Below are 19,383 nucleotides of genomic sequence, written 5' to 3' on the forward strand. Positions count from 1 at the left end.
GGTGGAGTTCTTCGAAAATGTGACTAAACACATTGACGAAGGGAAAGCGGTAGATGTGGTTTATATGGATTTTAGCAAGGCGTTCGATAAGGTCCCTCATGCAAGGCTTCTCGAAAAAGTGAGAGGGCATGGGATCCATGGGGCTGCTGCCCTGTGGATCCAGAACTGGCTTGACCAAAGGAGGCAGAGAGTGTGTATAGATGGGTCTTTTTCTAAATGGAGGTCGGTCACCAGAGGTGTGCCCCAGGGATCTGTTCTGGGACCCTTGCTGTTTGTCATTTTCATAAATGACCTGGATGAGGAAGTGGAGGGATGGGTTGGTAAGTTTGCCAATGACACGAAGGTTGGTGGGGTTGTGGATAGTCTGGAGGGATGTCAGAAGTTACAGAGGGACATAGATAGGATGCAAGACTGGGCGGAGAAGTGGCAGATGGACTTCAACCCAGATAAATGCGTAGTGGTCCATTTTGGCAGGTCGAATGGGATGAAGGAGTACAATATAAAGGGAAAGACTCTTAGTACGGTAGAGGATCAGAAGGACCTTGGGGTCCGGGTCCATAGGACTCTAAAATTGGCCCCGCAGGTGGAGGAGGTAGTTAAGAAGGCGTATGGTGTGCTGGCCTTTATCAATCGAGGGATTGAGTTTAGGAGTCCAGGGATAATGATGCAGCTATATAAGACCCTCGTCAGACCCCACTTGGAGTACTGTGCTCAGTTCTGGTCGCCTCATTACAGGAAGGATGTGGAAAAGATTGAAAGGGTGCAGAGGCGATTTACAAGGATGTTGCCTGGATTGAGTGGCTTGCCTTATGAGGATAGGCTGAGGGAGCTCGGTCTTTTCTCCTTGGAGAGACGTAGGATGAGAGGAGACCTAATAGAGGTATATAAGATGTTGAGAGGCATAGATCAGGTGGACTCTCAGAGGCTTTTTCCCAGGGTGGAAATGGCTGCTACGAGAGGACACAGGTTTAAGGTGCTGGGGTGTAGGTACAGGGGAAATGTTAGGGAGAAGTTTTTCACACAGAAGGTGGTGGGCGAGTGGAATCGGCTTCCGTCAGTGGTGGTGGAGGCAAACTCAATAGGGTCTTTTAAGAGACTCCTGGATGAGTACATGGGACTTAATGGGATGGAGGGTTATAGGTAGGCCTAAAAGGTAGGGATATGTTCGGCACAACTTGTGGGGCCGAAGGGCCTGTTTTGTTCTGTAGTTTTCTATGTTTCTATTCCAGGGCCCAGAATTCAAGGAATGTCAGATTTTTCCATCGATGGAGCATTTTGCTGGTTCCTTTATCTAACAGAATTCCTACCTGATCATAATATTAAACTCTCCTGCGTTAGAAGTAACAGTTAAACTGAAGTAAGGGACTTTGAAGGGATTTTGGTCAGTGGAGTGAACACCAAGGTCAAAATATGGCAATCCACTACTTTGTTCCAACAGAATCGTCAATGCTCCATTGCCAAAGTGACGGAGAGACTGGTATCTCTAATGCAATGTTCACAATCACCACCACAGTTAGTGAATAACTTTGGAAGTGGAGGCACTGTCGTTCTGCAGGAACTGTGAAGGGTTAAATTTCATATCGCTGATGGAAGTATGATTGACTGACCGTGTGTTGAGCTTTCTAACTTTGATAGCAGCATTTGGAATCTTGGCCTCTGGGACGGGCCAATGGGATGGGTCATTGCAGAAGGATTCTCAAACTCTCGATCATGAGGAAAGTGTTACATTTCCCATTTCCTCATTAGCTTCTTGTTTTCACCTTTCCACTCGGTGGGAAGAATAAAGAGGTCCATTTATTCTCCATGGAAAATAGTTAGGACGAGATTTTAACTCATTCAAAACCCATTGACTTACGGAGTTAAAATCAAACCCAGACTTGGGGATACAAGAATAACAATCACCAGGAGAATGATGGAGATTACCAAAAACACAAACATTGCATGGGTGTCCATTTGTAGAGGAATCAAACTGAAGCTATGGAAAACCTGTCTACAACTATAGTCACATCTCACACGCACAGCTCTGGCCCCCATGTTACAAAAAGGGTACAGCGACATGGGAGAAGGTGTAAAAAGAGATAATACCAAAAGTGAGTACTTATAACTATCGGGAAATATTGAACTTTCGGGAAGAGAAGACTGAGGGGTGGACTGATTGAAGTATTTAAAATTAGGAAAGGATTTGATCGGGTAAATATAGAGAAGATGTTTCCAATTGGAGAAAGACCAATAACAAAAGTTTATTTACTAGTCACAAGTAGGCTTACATTGCAATGAAGCTACTGTGAAAATCCCCTAGTCGCCACACTCCGGCCCCTGTTCGGGTACACTGAGGGATAATTTAGCACGGTCAATGCATCCAACCAGCACGTCTTTCAGACTGTGGGAGGAAACCGGAGCCCTCGGAAGAAACCCATGTAGACATGGGGAGAACATGCAGACTCCATACAGACAGTGACCCAAGCAGGAATTGAACCCGGGTCCCTGGCGCTGTGAGGCAGCAGTGCTAACCACTGTGCCACTGTGCAAAGCCCATGAATATAGGTAGTCTAGATACAGTGTAAATATCACTGGATGCTGTGCCTTCGGCTATCTGGAACCTAAGCTCTGGAATTCTCTTCCTCATCCTCGCCACTTCTCTTCCTCCTTAAGATGCTTCTTAAAACCGATCTCTTTGACCGATGTTTGTTACTTGTCCCTAATACCCCCTTACGTGGCTCATCACCAGGTTCTGTTTGACAACACTCCTGTCAAGGGTGAACGGATGTTTTACTGTGTTTAAACTGCTCTAAAATGTTGTTGGGAGGGGTTTTTTTGACCAGCAATATTCAAATGGCTTGATACCTTTGGATTGGATCATGGACAAAGGGCATTTGTGCCGAGCAGGTTTGCTGGATGGAGATAATTGTAAGTGAGGCAATCTCACCGCTCTCCACAGCAAGGATACAGACCTGGCATCTTACTCAGATCCCTTTACAACATCACCCTTCACATTGTTCCGGCAATGACTGATGAGCTAGTTTCAATGTACTTCATCAATGTCACTCAATTATTGGAGCTGGATATTTGTTCCGCAACGAACATTTTCCAGCCGGCCTTTCCTTTGATTCCTAGAATCATTCACTCATTGGGTGGAAATCTCTTTGGCCAGTCACTTCTCAAATCGTCCTGTCAATTTAAAGAGATGACTATTAATTCCTGGGTTGTGGCTGTCACTGATAAGGATAGATTCAGTGCCTCGCGATTCCATTTCACCAGGAGGTGCAGAGGCAGCTACATTGCTGTGGGTCTGGAGGGCCAGACTGGCTAAGGCTGGCAGATTTCCTTCCTTTAAGTATCTTGGTGAACCGGATGGGTTTTGACAACAATCCGACAGTGTCACAGTGTCTTCATTTCCACTTTTCCTGTCCAGACTTTTCCTTGAATCGACAATTTGAGCCACAAATTGAGTCAATGGGACTGGTGAAGTCGCAGGAGCCCGGGTCTGTCAGACCATGTGGGAGTGGGGCAGTGTGGGAAGTGGTGTGGCTGTACGGGAAAAGGGCTTGTTAATACCACACTGCGAGGGGAGAGAATTGCAGGGTGTCGCTAAGGCAACCCGTCTCACCTGAAGTGAAGAGGCAGGGAGGAGGTGATGTACGGTCTGGGCACCAGATTGTAGAAATGACAGAGGATAATGTGACAGTAGCAGGATGGAGGATGGAATGGGAGCGACAGAGAGATGAGGACAAGATTGAGAGCAAGGAACTGGAATGGGGGAAGAGAGAGCTTTTGAAATCAGACAAAGGGGGAAATCAGGTCATTTCTGAAGCTGCGCTAGGGGACATGAGGTGACCATAGAGACAGAATCATCACGTCAGCCTGTTCCTGCCCCATTGAACCGGCTGCTTCCTATCTCAGCCCCACCTTTCCTCCCCTTGTCCAGTCTTTTCCCATTCTCTTCCCTTTGGCTTTCATGATGCCCTTTGCTAATTTGACCATTACCAGTTTACTGCCACCTTTTCACATTGGAAGTCAAATCTTCCGACACCTTCATCCTGTACAGGGTGGTGGAAGGATCTCACCCAATCCACCCCCATCCACCTGGCACCCACCTCCATCCACCTGGCACTCACCCCCATCCACCTGGCACCCACCCCCATTCACCTGGCACCCTCCCCCATCCAACTGGCATCATCCCCCATCCACCTGGCACCCACCCCCATCCACCTGGCCCCACCCCATCCACTGGCACCCTCCGCCATCCAACCGGCACCATCCCCCATCCACCTGGCCCCACCCCATCCACTGGCACCCTCCCCCATCCAACTGGCACCATCCCCCATCCGCCTGGCACCCTCCCCCATCCGCCTGGCACCCTCCCCCATCCGCCTGGCACCCTCCCCCATCCGCCTGGCACCCTCCCCCATCCACCCGGCATCCTCCCCCATCCGCCTGGCACCCTCCCCCATCCGCCTGGCACCCTCCCCCATCCACCCGGCACCCTCCCCCATCCACCTGGCACCCTCCCCCATCCGCCTGGCACCCTCCCCCATCCACCCCCATCCACCTGGCCCCACCCAATCCACTGGCACCCTCCCCCATCCGCCTGGCACCCACCTCCATCCGCCTGGCACCCTCCATCCACCCGGCACCCTCCCCCATCCACCCGGCACCCACTCCCATCCACCCGGCACCCTCCCCCATCCACCTGGCACCCATCCCCATCCACCTGGCACCCACCCCCATCCACCTGGCACCCACCCCCATCCACCTGGCACCCACCCCCATCCACCTGGCACCCTCCTCCATCCACCTGGCACCCTCCTCCATCCACCTGGCACCCTCCCCCATCCACCTGGCACCCTCCTCCATCGACCTGGCACCCTCCTCCATCCACCTGGCACCCTCCTCCATCCACCTGGCACCCACCCCCCATCCACCTGGCACCCACCCCCATCCACCTGGCACCCACCCCCATCCACCTGGCACCCATCCTCATCCACCTGGCACCCATCCCCATCCACCTGGCACCCTCCCCCATCCACCTGGCACCCTCCTCCATCGACCTGGCACCCTCCCCCATCCACCTGGCACCCTCCTCCATCGACCTGGCACCCTCCTCCATCCACCTGGCACCCACCCCCATCCACCTGGCACCCACCCCCATCCACCTGGCACCCACCCCCATCCACCTGGCACCCTCCTCCATCCACCTGGCACCCACCCCCATCCACCTGGCACCCACCCCCATCCACCTGGCACCCATCCTCATCCACCTGGCACCCATCCCCATCCACCTGGCACCCTCCTCCATCCACCTGGCACCCTCCCCCATCCACCTGGCACCCTCCTCCATCGACCTGGCACCCTCCTCCATCCACCTGGCACCCTCCTCCATCCACCTGGCACCCATCCCCATCCACCTGGCACCCTCCCCCATCCACCTGGCACCCACCCCCATCCACCTGGCACCCACCCCCATCCACCTGGCACCCTCCCCCATTGAGTAACTTCACCTTAAAGTGAGGAAGGTTTGGTTCTGTAATTGTGAATTAGAACACTCTGATACTAAAGGCTCTCACAGGTTTCACCCTGATCTGTCATTCCTAACTATATTTCTTCTCTCAGGAACCATTCAGCATGAACTGTTTTTATTTTCCACATGTTAGCTGGCTGGGGTCAGAAGTGAAGCGATATATTAGTGGAATTCTCCTCAGCCAGCCTGCAATAACTCTTTACTGATGAAAATGGAACTTAAGGAGTGGATCTAAATCAAGTGTAGGGAGTGGGAACTGGGATGTCTCCTCTCAGCAACTCAGCAGGATCCTCGAGCACCATTTCAGCAATTCTTTAGGTAATAAATCACTGGACGCTGACTCGATCAGCTGCTCAGTGAGCGAGCTATAATCCTGGAAGCTGCACTACATTCCAGGGATAGTGGCAGGATTAGCACGTTGTTGTTTACAGTAGTTTAGCTTGCTGGCTGCTTACAGGAATGTCATACTTTGGGATTTCTGTGATAGTTCAGAAGTACATGTGTTGGACACATTGCAAGAAACCCAGACATGTTTGTGCTGAGAATTGACAGATTGGACATTCAGCTCTTTAAAGCAATGAGACCCATCACCAGCCCTACTGCTCACTTTCTGTAATGAACATTTTGAAATGTTTATAAAATAATGAAGGGCACAGATCAGCTGGATAGTCAATATCTTTCCCCAAAGGTAGGGGAGTCTAAAACTAGAGGGCATAGGTTTAAGGTGAGAGGGGAGAGATACAAAAGTGTCCAGAGGGGCATTTTTTTTCACAGAGGGTGGTGAGTGTCTGGAACAAGCTGCCAGAGGTAGTAGTAGAGGCGGGTACAATTTTGTCTTTTAAAAAGCATTTAGATAGTTACATGGGTACGATGGGTATCGAGGGATATGGGCCAAACGCAGGCAATTGGGACTAGCTTAGGGGTTTAAAAAAAAAGGGTGGCATGGACAAGTTGGACCGAAGGGCCTGTTTCCATGCTGTAAACCTCTATGACTCTTTTGTGATGTTCTTTTAGATTGTTTATGAATAAACAATGTTACTCAACACAATCTACAATATTGTTAAACACGGACATAGCAAACACTTAGATACCAACTAACTATTTCCTCATCCATGGGCGGCAGAGTGGCACAGTGGTTAGCACTGCTGCCTCACAGCGCCAGGGACCCAGGTTTGTTTCTCAGCTTGGGTCACTGTCTGTGTGGAGTCTGCACATTCTTCCCGTGTCTGCGTGGGTTTCCTCCGAGTGCTCCAGTTTCCTCCCACAGTCCAAAGATGTGCAGGTTAGGTTTATTGGCCATGCTAAATTGACCCTTAGTGTCAGGGGGATTAGCAGGATAAATATGTGGGGTTATGGGGATAGGGCCTGGGTGGGATTGTGGTCAGTGCAGACTTGATGGGCCGAATGGCCTCCTTCTGCAATGTAGGGTTCTATATCCGGTGTGTAGTTTCTCCAGGTGAGCACTGCTCCTTTGGGGAGGTAACCTACCCTGCCTGTTCCTGATCCCATTCCTGATCCTGATCCTGATCCTGCTCCAGCTCAAGTTATTCCCAATCCAAGCTCACTATCTCACAGTGTATTAATGAACCAATGTTCAGCATCACTGTTTCCCCGCTCTGACTTCAATACTTAATGATTCAAATGTCGCTGAATCAAAGCTTACTGTCACCAATCAAATGTGACCATGAAACCATTGTCGATTGTTGGAAAACCCCATCTGCTTCACCAATGTCCTTTAGGGAAGGAAATCTGCCGTCCTTACCCAGTCTGGCCTACAGGTGACTGCAGATTCACAGCAACAGGCGCTGACTTGCAGTTGTGCTCTGTAATGGCCCAGCGAGCCACCCAGTTATACAACCATGACTACTGGTTCAAGAAGGCTGTTCACCACCACCTTCCCAGGGTGGGAAGCACCAACTAGGGAGAGGCAGCAAGTGCATGGAAGCAGTTAATTGATGCCTTCTGTAACTGAGTGAGAATGGGTGGAGTTTAATGTTCCTGAGACAGACCTCAACCAGTAACTGGACAACTGAGGGCAAGCCCATGTCCCCTCCATGGTGAGGTGGGGGCGCAAACCAAATTCACTGCCTCTCGGGCACTTCACTGGCCAGCCTTGGGCCTTCCCTGCAATCTAGGACTCTATTGGTGGAAAACCTGCCAGCAAGAGCTGTCAGCCAATCAGAAGGAGCTGCAGGGACCTCACCAGGGATTGTCATTGGATCCCTGGACTGAGGTGAGTGAGGGCAGGACAGGAGTGTCACAGGGAGAGGGACACAAGAGGGGGCAGGGGACATCAGTGACAAGGCAGGGGCTACTTTCCAACAGTCCTCTCCGACCCAATATCGGTCCCTCGATCGGGCACAGAGTGTCTGACAATGAGGGATACCTCCGGACCCTGGAGGCTGCTGGGAAACCTGACAGGATTTATGGAGTGGTCTTTGAGGGAACGCCCTGAGATCCCCATTTAATCCCTGGGAAATCACTAAAATCCAGTGGGCTCAGGAATAATTAGTGTCAATTGGCTGATTAATGAGCAGAATTGAGATTAGGTAGCTCTTTCGGGTACCAACGTAACAAACTAACTCAAATTAACTTAGGGACAAAGTAAAAGGGGCAGCTCCCCAAAAGGAAGGGGGGGAACAGCCCGAACCAAAATCAAAGTCGAAAGGAAACTTAAAACGTCAAACCAAAAGGTGATTATCGGGGTCGATAATACACTCCAGCCCCTGCGGTGCCCAGCGGTCGCGGAAGGCGTCAACTGCGCCCGTGGACACCGCATGCTCCCTCTCCAGAGACACCTGGCCGCGAATGTAGCCGCGGTAGAGGGGCAGACAGTCAGGATGGACGGCCCCGTCGATCGCCCGCTGCCTGGACCTATTGATGGCGCGTCTCGCCAGGCCCAGGAGCAGGTTCACGAGGAGGTCGGCATCCCGACCCGCCCCTCTCCGCACCAGGTGCCTGTAGATCAGGAGCGTGGGACTGAAGTGCAAACAAAACATCAATAAGAGGTGTTTGAGGAAGAGATTAGGTATCTCACACAGCTCCATTCTGCCTCCTATGTTGTTGTGGGAGGTTTTCCTGCGGTGGGGAGAGTGAGGTCTAACCTCCCTCACTACTCAATGATTCCAGCTGTCATGTTTCCACCATGACGGGATGAATTAAATTCTGCCAATATTGCTGTGTCAGTCACAATTACTGTGCTACCATGGAATCTCCTTAATGTTCATCATTGAAGGCTGGAGACCATTCGACCCATCAAGCCAATGTTATCTCTTTGAAAGAACCAGCCAGTTAGTCCCATTTTCCTGCTCCGGAGAACATCTCAGTTTCCAGAAAATGTTCTATATCTCCTGAAAGTTCCTAACAATGCATCCCAGATTGTAACAACTTGCTGTTTTAATAAAGTATTCTGCTCATCTTCCTGCTGGCTTTTTCTGGCAAACTCCAAGTTGTTATTTGATTTGTGGGAGATCTCGTGTAGGTGCTCAGCACAGCTGGCTGGGTTGAAGATTCGAAGCAGGAAGGTTGTTTGTTGGTAAAGATATTGTGAAGCTCTGAGTCCAGTTATTGGTTTGAGTCCTGCCCCAGGAATGTGTCCTCCGTCCAAGAGCGTCACCACTCGGAGAGGTACCAGCTCCACAGCACTGGAACAGTTGGAGTATTGTCACTCATCGGTTTAGCTGCAAGGACAGACAGTGAAAGGGGAAGATGTTGTAAGCTGGAGGTTATAATGAGTGAAAAGGCGCTGACAGCTTGAGTCTGTGCTCGGAGTTTGATCTATGAACATTGGAGGCGCCTAATCAGGTGTTATTGTTGGATGTGTTACAGAAAATCCTGCTGTACTTTTGCAAGTGTTTTGAGGGAATCTCCCCACTGATGATGCACAATTCCAGGGAAGGAGAGGCTTAAACACAAGTGGAATTGGGATGAATCACTGAGCAGAAAGGATGATTGTGACCCACCCTGGGGAGGGGGGAGGGGGGAGCGGGGAAGGGGGGAAGGGGCGATGATGGGGGGGGAGGGGGGAGGGTGGGGGGGGGGGGGGGGAGGGTGGGGGGGAGGGGGAGGGGGGGGAGGGGGGGCACACCAATATCACTGAGTTCCCCTAGGGTGGGGATGGTGTTTGGCTGAGACTGGACTTTGAGACTTTCCAGAAAGCTCCCACACTGTGGGTTCAGCTCATGGAATACAAACGGCCGGGTTACTGAGGATACAGTGCCAAAAAAAAGTCAGGCAGCGTGCCTTAATGACTATCATCCAGTGGCTCTGACATCCATCATTATGAAGTGCTTTGAAAGGTTAGTCATGGCACAAATCAATTTCAGCCTCCCGGACTACCTGGATCCACTGTAGTTTGCCTACCGCCGCAACAGGTCCACAGCTGATGCCATCTCCCTGGCCCTGCACTCAACCCTGGAACACCTAGATAACAAGGATACCTATGTCAGACTCCTATTTATTGACTACAACTCAGCCTTCAACACCATTATTCCCACAAAACTCATCTCCAAACTCCGTGGCCTCAGTTGGTATTGTTGGGGTTGGGGGGGGGTGGGGGCGGGGAATGGTATAATGAGATGTGGGATTGGTGCCTGGTTCCAGCCACCCCTGATACCCTTAGCAAGTGTTGGGGGGGGGGGTTCACATTGACTAAACAAATACATTCTCCAAATTCTGAAATTCCCCTCCCATCTTCAAACCATCTGAGGTCACGTACCAACCGACTCAAGAACAGCTCCTTCCCTGCTGCTGTCAGACTTTTGAATGGACCTACCTCGCATTAAGCTGATCTTTCTCTACACCCTAGCTATGACTGTACCACTACATTCTGCACTTTCTCACTTCCTTCTCTATGAACGGTATGCTTTGTCTGTTCTTTGAGAAGGTGACCAAAGAGGTGGATGAGGGTAAAGCAGTTGATGTGGTGTATATGGATTTCAGTAAAGCGTTTGATAAGGTTCCCCACAGTAAGCTATTGCAGAAAATGCGGACGCATGGGATTGAGGGTGATTTAGCGGTTTGGATCAGGAATTGGCTAGCTGTAAGAAAACAGAGGGTGGTGGGTTGATGGGAAATATTCATCCTGGAGTTCAGTTACTAGTGGTGTACCACAAGGATCTGTTTTGGGGCCACTGCTGTTTGTCATTTTTATAAATGACCTGGATGAGGGCGTAGAAGGATGGGTTAGTAAATTTGCGGATGACACTAAAGTCGGTGGAGTTGTGGACAGTGCGGAAGGATGTTGCAGGTTACAGAGGGGCATAGATAAGCTGCAGAGCTGGGCTGAGAGGTGGCAAATGGAGTTCAATGCGGAAAAGTGTGAGGTGATTCACTTTGGAAGGAGTAACAGGAATACAGAGTACTGGGCTAATGGTAAGATACTTGGTAGTGTGGATGAACAGAGGGATCTGGGTGTCCATGTGCATAGATCCCTGAAAGCTGGCACCCAGGTTGATAGGGTTGTTAAGAAGGCGTACGGAGTGTTAGCTTTTATTGGGAGAGGGATTGAGTTTTGGAGACAGAAGGTCATGTTGCAGCTGTACAAAACTCTGGTGCGGCCGCACTTGGAGTATTGCGTACAGTTCTGGTCGCCGTATTATAGGAAAGATGTGGAGGCATTGGAAAGGGTGCAGAGGAGATTTACCAGGATGTTGCCTGGTATGGTGGGAAGGTCTTATGAGGAAAGGCTAAGGGGCTTGAGGTTGTTTTCATTAGAAAGAAGAAGGTTAAGAGGTGACTTAATAGAGGCATACAAGATGATCAGAGGATTAGATAGGGTGGATAGTGAGAGCCTTTTTCCTCGGATGGTGATGGCTAGCACGAGGGGACATAGCTTTAAATTGAGGGGTGATAGATATAGGACAGATGTCAGAGATAGGTTCTTTACTCAGAGAGTAGTAAGGGCGTGGAGTGCCCTGCCTGCAGCAGTAGTGGACTCGTCAACATTAAGAGCATTCAAATGGTCATTGGATAAACATATGGATGATATTGGAATAGTGTAGATTAGAGGGGCTTTAGATTGGTTCCACTGGTTGGCGCAACATCGAGGGCCGAAGGGCCTGTACTGCGCTGTAATGTTCTATGTGTAGCATGCAAGAAACAATACTTTTCACTGTATGCTAATACATGTGACAATAATAAATCAAAATCTCCAAGCTGCTGATAAGTTTCACCCTCTGCCTCTTCTCTCTGCATTTTACACACTCTCTTTCCCTCTCTTTCCCTCCCTCTTTATTTGACTCTCTTCTCTCCCTCTCCTCCTTCCTGCTCAGTCCTCACTATCAGTGACTATCAGGAGCAAGTAATTTAGCTCCTAGCTCACTAATTACATCAATGGAATCGCTCCCTGGGCTAATATTCTCCCCTTGTTGAGGGCAGCAGCTTGTCAAATTCTGCCCTGTGATCCTTCCCCTTTAGTGATATCGGAGTGGAGCTAATGAGTTACAATTTGTCCCCAAACCAGCTGTATCTTAACTCACTAATAATTCAGCCTATTACATTCCAGCTAATTGAATCAATGACAGATACCCATCAGGACGGGACCTGCCACTAACTAACAGCTCACAATCTATTCAGAGTCACAAAGCCCGCTGTTACTGTGAGGCACTTTGTGTTAAATCGAGCAGCATCGTCGTTAGAAACCTCCACCATTTGATTCAGTTTCTCTATCAGTCTCTTAAATAAGATACAACATGGAATCTATTCTGTGCTGTTTAGAATTTGGTGATTTTAAATAAGGTTCATCAAATGTGAGTGTGCATCAAACAATAACTTCTCTCAGGCTCTCCTCAAAGCCGGCCTTTTCAGCCAAAGAGCGAGGATTTGAGGAGAGTCTCAAAAAGAGAGGGAGGGAGTGAGGTGGGGAGAGTTTGGGCCCAGACTGCTGCAGGCACCAGCCAACGATAGTGGAGTGATTAAAATAGAAACACAAGCTGCTGACGGAGCTCGCAGCTCTGGCAGTGCGTGTGTGGAGAATGTTTCAGTCTGTCTGACTCCTTCCAAACTGATTAAAATTGGGATTACACAACAGGCCAGAGCTGGAGGAGTGTAGAGACCTCAGGGGTGTGAGGCTGGAGGAGGTTACACAGATAGGGAGGGGTGTAGGGGCTGGAGGACATTACAGAGATAGGGAGGGGTGTACGGGCTGGAGGAGGTTACACAGATAGGGAGGGGTGTAGGGGCTGGAGGAGGTTACACAGATAGGGAGGGGTGTAGGGGCTGGAGGACATTACAGAGATAGGGAGGGGTGTAGGGACTGGAGGAGGTTACACAGATAGGGAGGGGGTGTAGGGGCTGGAGGAGGTTACACAGATAGGGAGGGGTGTAGGGGCTGGAGGACATTACAGAGATAGGGAGGGGTGTAGGGGCTGGAGGAGGTTACAGAGATAGGGAGGGGTGTAGGGGCTGGAGGACATTACAGAGATAGGGAGGGGTGTAGGGGCTGGAGGAGGTTACACAGATAGGGAGGGGTGTAGGGGCTGGAGGACATTACAGAGATAGGGAGGGGTGTAGGGACTGGAGGAGGTTACACAGATAGGGAGGGGGTGTAGGGGCTGGAGGAGGTTACACAGATAGGGAGGGGTGTAGGGGCTGGAGGACATTACAGAGATAGGGAGGGGTGTAGGGGCTGGAGGAGGTTACAGAGATAGGGAGGGGTGTAGGGGCTGGAGGACATTACAGAGATAGGGAGGGGTGTAGGGGCTGGAGGAGGTTACACAGATAGGGAGGGGTGTAGGGGCTGGAGGACATTACAGAGATAGGGAGGGGTGTAGGGACTGGAGGAGGTTACACAGATAGGGAGGGGGTGTAGGGGCTGGAGGAGGTTACACAGATAGGGAGGGGTGTAGGGGCTGGAGGACATTACAGAGATAGGGAGGGGTGTAGGGGCTGGAGGAGGTTACAGAGATAGGGAGGGGTGTAGGGGCTGGAGGACATTACAGAGATAGGGAGGGGTGTAGGGGCTGGAGGAGGTTACACAGATAGGGAGGGGTGTAGGGGCTGGAGGACATTACAGAGATAGGGAGGGGTGTAGGGGCTGGAGGAGGTTACGCAGATAGGGAGGGGTGTATCTGAGTTATACCTCGCCCCTCTCACCTTGAGCCCGTGACCCCTCGTGATCGTCACCTCCGACCTGGGAAAAAGCTTCCCACTGTTCACCCTATCTATACCCTTCATAATTTTGTACACCTCTATTAGGTCTCCCCTCATTCTCCGTCTTTCTAGGGAAAACAAGCCCAGCTTATCCAATCTCTCCTCATAGCTAAGACCCTCCATACCAAGCAACATCCTGGTAAACCTTCTCTGCACTCTCTCTAAAGCCTCCACGTCCTTCTGGTAGTGCGGCGACCAGAACTGGACTCAGTACTCCAAATGTGGCCTAACCAGCATTCTATACAGCTGCAACATCAGACTCCAGCTTTTATACTCTATACCCCATCCTATGAAGGCAAGCATACCATATGCCTTCTTCACCACCTTCTCCACCTGTGTTGCCACCTTCAAGGATTTGTGGACTTGCACACCTGGGTCCCTCTGTGTTTCTATACTCTTGATGGCTCTGCCATTTATTGTATAACTCCCCCCTACATTAGTTCTTCCAAAATGCATCACTTCGCATTTATCTGGATTAAATTCCATCTGCCATTTCTCAGCCCAACTTTCCAGCCTATCTATATCCTGCTGTATTGTCCGACAATGTTCATCGCTATCCGCAAGTCCAGCCATCTTCGTGTCATCCGCAAACTTGCTGATAACACTTAGAAACTTAGAAACCCTACAGCGCAGAAAGAGGCCATTCGGCCCATCGAGTCTGCACCGACCACAATCCCACCCAGGCCCTATCCCCACATCCTTACATATTTACCCACTAATCCCTCTAACCTACGCATCTCAGGACACTAAGGGGCAATTTTAGCATGGCCAATCAACCTAACCCGCACATCTTTGGACTGTGGGAGGAAACCGGAGCACCCGGAGGAAACCCACACAGACACGAGGAGAATGTGCAAACTCCACACAGACAATGACCCGAGCCGGGAATCGAACCCAGGTCCCTGGAGCTGTGAAGCAGCAGTGCTAACCACTGTGCTACCATGCCGCCCAAACACCAGTTACACCTTCTTCCAAATCATTTATATATATCACAAATAGCAGAGGTCCCAGTACAGAGCCCTGCGGAACACCACTGGTCACAGACCTCCAGCCGGAAAAAGACCCTTCGACTGTTACCCTCTGACTCCTGTGCCAAGCCAGTTTTCTACCCATCTAGCCACCTCTCCTTGTATCCCATGAGCCTTAACCTTCTTAACCAACCTGCCATGAGGGACTTTGTCAAATGCCTTACTGAAATCCATATAGACGACATCCACAGCCCTTCCTTCGTCAATCGTTTTTGTCACTTCCTCAAAAAACTCCACCAAATTTGTAAGGCACGACCTCCCTCTTACAAAACCATGCTGTCTGTCACTAATGAGATTGTTCTGTTCTAAATGCACATACATCCTGTCTCTAAGAATCCTCTCCAACAACTTCCCTACCACAGATGTCAAGCTCACTGGCCTATAATTACCCAGGTTATCCCTGCTACCCTTCTTAAATAACGGTACCATATTTGAATCATAGAATCACTACAGTACGGAAAGAGGCCATTCGGCCCATCGAGTCTGCACCGACCACAATCCCACCCAGGCCCTACCCCCATATATTTTACCCACTAATCCCTCTAACCTATGCATCTCAGGACACTAAGGGGCAATTTTAGCATGGCCAATCAACCTAACCTGCACATCTTTGGACTGTGGGAGGAAACCGGAGCACCCGGAGGAAACCCACGCAGACACGAGGAGAATATGCAAACTCCACACAGACAGTGACCCAAGCCGGGAATCGAACCCAGGTCCCTGGAGCTGTAAAGCAGCAGTGCTAACCACTGTGCTACCGTGCCGTACCGATTTGCTATCCTCCAATCCTCAGGGACCTCACCTGTGTCCAATGAAGAGACAAAGATTTCTGTCAGAGGCCCAGCAATTACATCTCTTGTCTCCCTGAGCAGTCTAGGATAGATGCCATCAGACCCTGGGGATTTGTCAGTTTTAATGTTACCTAAAAAACCTAACACTTCCTCCCTTGTAATGGAGATTCTCTCTAACGGGTCAACACCTCCCTCTGAGACACTCCCAGTCAACAAGTCCCTCTCCTTTGTGAATACCGATGCAAAGTATTCATTTAGGATCTCCCCTATTCCCTTGGGTTCTAAGCATAATTCCCCTCCTTTGTCCCTGAGAGGTCCGACCTTTTCCCTGACAACTCTTTTGTTCCTAACAAATGAATAAAATGCCTTAGGATTCTCCTTAATCCTGTCTGCCAAGAACATTTCGTGACCTCTTTTTGCCCTTCTAACTCCCCGTTTGAGTTTTTTCCTACTCTCTCTGTATTCCTCCAGAGCTCCATCTGTTTTCAGTTGCCTGGACTTCATGTATGCCTCTTTTTTCTTTTTGATCAGATCCTCACTTTCTCTGGTTATCCACGGCTCTCGAATCCTACCTTTCCTATCCTTCCTTTTTAGAGGCACATGCCTGTCGTGCAGCCTTATCAACTGTTCCTTAAAAGACTCCCACATGCCAGACGTGGACTTACCCCCGAACAGCCTCTCCCAATCAACGGCCACCAATTCCTGCCTAATCTGACTATAGTTAGCCTTCCCCCAATTTAGCACCCTGTGGTTGGGGGCTATTACAGGGGGGCGATGTGGGGGGCTATGTGGTGGGGGGCTATTACAGGAGGCTATGTGTTGCGGTCTATGTGGTGGAGGGCTATGTGGTGGGGGGGCTATGTGGTTTAGGGGGGCTATGTGGTTTAGGGGGGCTATGTGGTTTAGGGGGGCTATGTGGTTTAGGGGGGCTATGTGGTTTAGGGGGGCTATGTGGTTGTGGGATTTATGTGTTGGGGGGGCTATCTGGTTGGAGGGGCTATGTGGTGGGGGGCTATGTGGTGGGGGGGCTATGTGGTGGGGGGGCTATGTGGTGGGGGGGCTATGTGGTTGTGGGGTTTATGTGGCTGGGGGGGCTATGTGGTTGGGGGGGCTATGTGGTGGGGGGCTATGTGGCTGGGGGTGCTATGTGGTGGGGGGTCTGATGGGGGAGTGAATTGGTCACGCCCTGATGCTGGCGACCCGTGTCAGGATGGGGGAGCACGCCGCCGGTGAGGGGAGAGGGTCCTGATGTCCGTGGGGGGAGGGAGAGGGTCTCCCTGTTCACTGTGACACCCTTGCAAAGCGGCTGCTGACACTCTGAAGCTGAGCTCACAGCCGTATTTAGCAGCCTCTCTCCCCCCTCCCCCCTCCCCCCCTCCTCCTCCCCGCAAAACTGGCACCAAACTCTCTAAAAAGTGTCTGAGCGTTGGGGGGATTGCGGTGCGCGGTGCACCAGACAGACTGACACAAACCACTCCATTACTCTCACCGTTATAACACTCAGAAATGATTTGGGAGAATTCCACCCCTCGGAGGTATGTTATTCTGATTAGAGGCTCTGACTGATCTGGGTGTGAGACTCTGTCTCGAGACCCACCGCAATCTGCAGCCCCACTCTATCCCTTTCCCGGTTAGATCCGGTTTAGAAGCAGTGAGTGCAACACTAGATAGCGGTGAGTACAGCTTCACTATTTTGGGATTACTTCTCCCCCACAAACCGGCAGAGAGTGTGACTGATTCAATGCAGCAGAAGTGGGGATTCGTCACAAGAATTCAGTGTCTGATGAGGGGTGTGTGAGGCCTCAGGAATCTAACCACCTCTGCGTTAGAAATATTTATTGACCCCGCCTCCACCGCCCTCCGGAAAAGGGAGTTCCAAAGGCTTATGACCCTCTGAGAGAAAAAAATTCTTCCCGTCTCTGTCTTGAAGGGATCCTTACTTTTAAACAATGACCTCTAATTCTAATCTCTCAAACACCCTTTCAGCATCCATTTGGGGTGGCACAGTGGTTAGCACTGCTGCCTCACAGCGCCAGGGACCCGGGTTCGATTCCAGCCTCAGGTGACTGGAGTTTGTATGTTCTCTCCGTGTCTGTGTGGGTTTGATTTAATTTGATTTGATTTATTATTGTCACATGTATTAACGTACAGTGAAAAGTATTGTTTCTTACACGCTATACAGACAAAGCATACCGTTCATAGAGAAGGAAAAGAGAGAGTGCAGAATGTAGTGTTACAGTCATAGCTAGGGTGTAGAGAAAGATCAACTTAATGCAAGATGGGTCCATTCAAAACCCCGACAGCAGCAGGGAAGAAGCTGTTCTTGAGTCGGTTGGTACTCAGACTTTTGTATCTTTTTCCTGACGGAAGAAGGTGGAAGAGGGAATGTCCGGGGTGCGTGGGTTCCTTAATTATGCTGGCTGCTTTGCCAAGGCAACGGGAAGTGTAGACAGAGCCAATGGATGGGAGGCTAGGTCACTATTTGTGATCCATGTGTCAGGACACCCAGATCCCTCTGCCTCCGAATTTTGCAATCTCCCTCCATTAGCAAAATCTTTGACCATTTTAGATCATAGAACATAGAACAGTACAGCACAGAACAGGCCCTTCGGCCCACGATGTTGTGCCGAACTTTATCTGAAACCAAGATCAAGCTATCCCACTCCCTATCATCCTGGTGTGCTCCATGTGCCTATCCAATAACCGCTTAAATGTTCCGAAAGTGTCTGACTCGTGCTTTGTTGGGACACAGATTTACTCAGAGTTGCTGCTTCGTTCAATGCTCAGCATTCCTGTTTCTGGTATAATTTTGCAAAGTTGAGTCTCTGTAAATGACACTCGACTGAAATGAGGTTTTCTAACTGGAATACCTCTTCCAGCGGCCTGGGTTAACAGTTCAATGATGACACTCTGATCCCAGCTTACATTCAATCTACCATTTATATTCCAAATTTATTGAAAGGATAAGGTCTGAGGAATCCTGGGTAGGTTCAACATGTGATATAAAGAAGCAGCAGCTGACTGGGAGTGAAGTGAAGAATTTGACAGTGTGCTCAGAGTGAGTTATCCATAATGTTTAAAAGAGTAAAGAATTCTGGAGCACAATTTGCGAGTTTATGTGAGGATGTTATTGCCACTGGGTCAATCTAGTCTTTTTGGATTCTAATCTGGAACATTTCCCTATCTGATGATTCACTGAAGAGAAATATCCCTCAATCTAAATAAAAAATGAAGTTTTTGTAACCCATTAGAAAGCACTTTCCATATCGCAGAGAACTTTAGAATTAATCAAGTATTTTTTAAATCTAGTCACTGTTGTAATAAGAACAAAGAACAAAGAAAATTACAGCACAGGAACGGGCCCTTCGGCCCTCCAAGCCTGCACTGACCATGCTGCCCGTCTGAACTAAAACCCCCTACCCTTCCGGGTACCATATCCCTCTATTCCCATCCTATTCATGTATTTGTCAAGACGCCCTTTAAAACTCACTATCGTATCTGCTTCCACTACCTCCCCCGGCAGCGAGTTCCAGGCACCCACCACCCTCTGTGTAAAAAACACTTGCCTTGTGCATCTCCTTTAAACCTTGCCCCTCGCACCTTAAACCTGTGCCCCCTTGTAATTGACTCTTCCACCCTGGGGAAAAGCCTCTGACTATCCACTCTGTCCATGCCCCTCATAATCTTGTAGACCTCTATCAAGTCGCCCCTCAACCTCCGTCGCTCCAGTGAGAACAAACCAAGTTTCTCCAACCTCTCCTCATAGCTAATGCCCTCCATACCAGGCAACATCCTGGTAAATCTTTTCTGTACCCTCTCCAAAGCCTCCACATCCTTCTGGTAGTGTGGCGACCAGAATTGAACACTATATTCTAAGTGCAGCCTAACTAAGGTT

This window comes from Mustelus asterias, chromosome 7 (assembly GCF_964213995.1).
Source record: "Mustelus asterias chromosome 7, sMusAst1.hap1.1, whole genome shotgun sequence".
Lineage (NCBI taxonomy): Eukaryota > Metazoa > Chordata > Chondrichthyes > Carcharhiniformes > Triakidae > Mustelus > Mustelus asterias.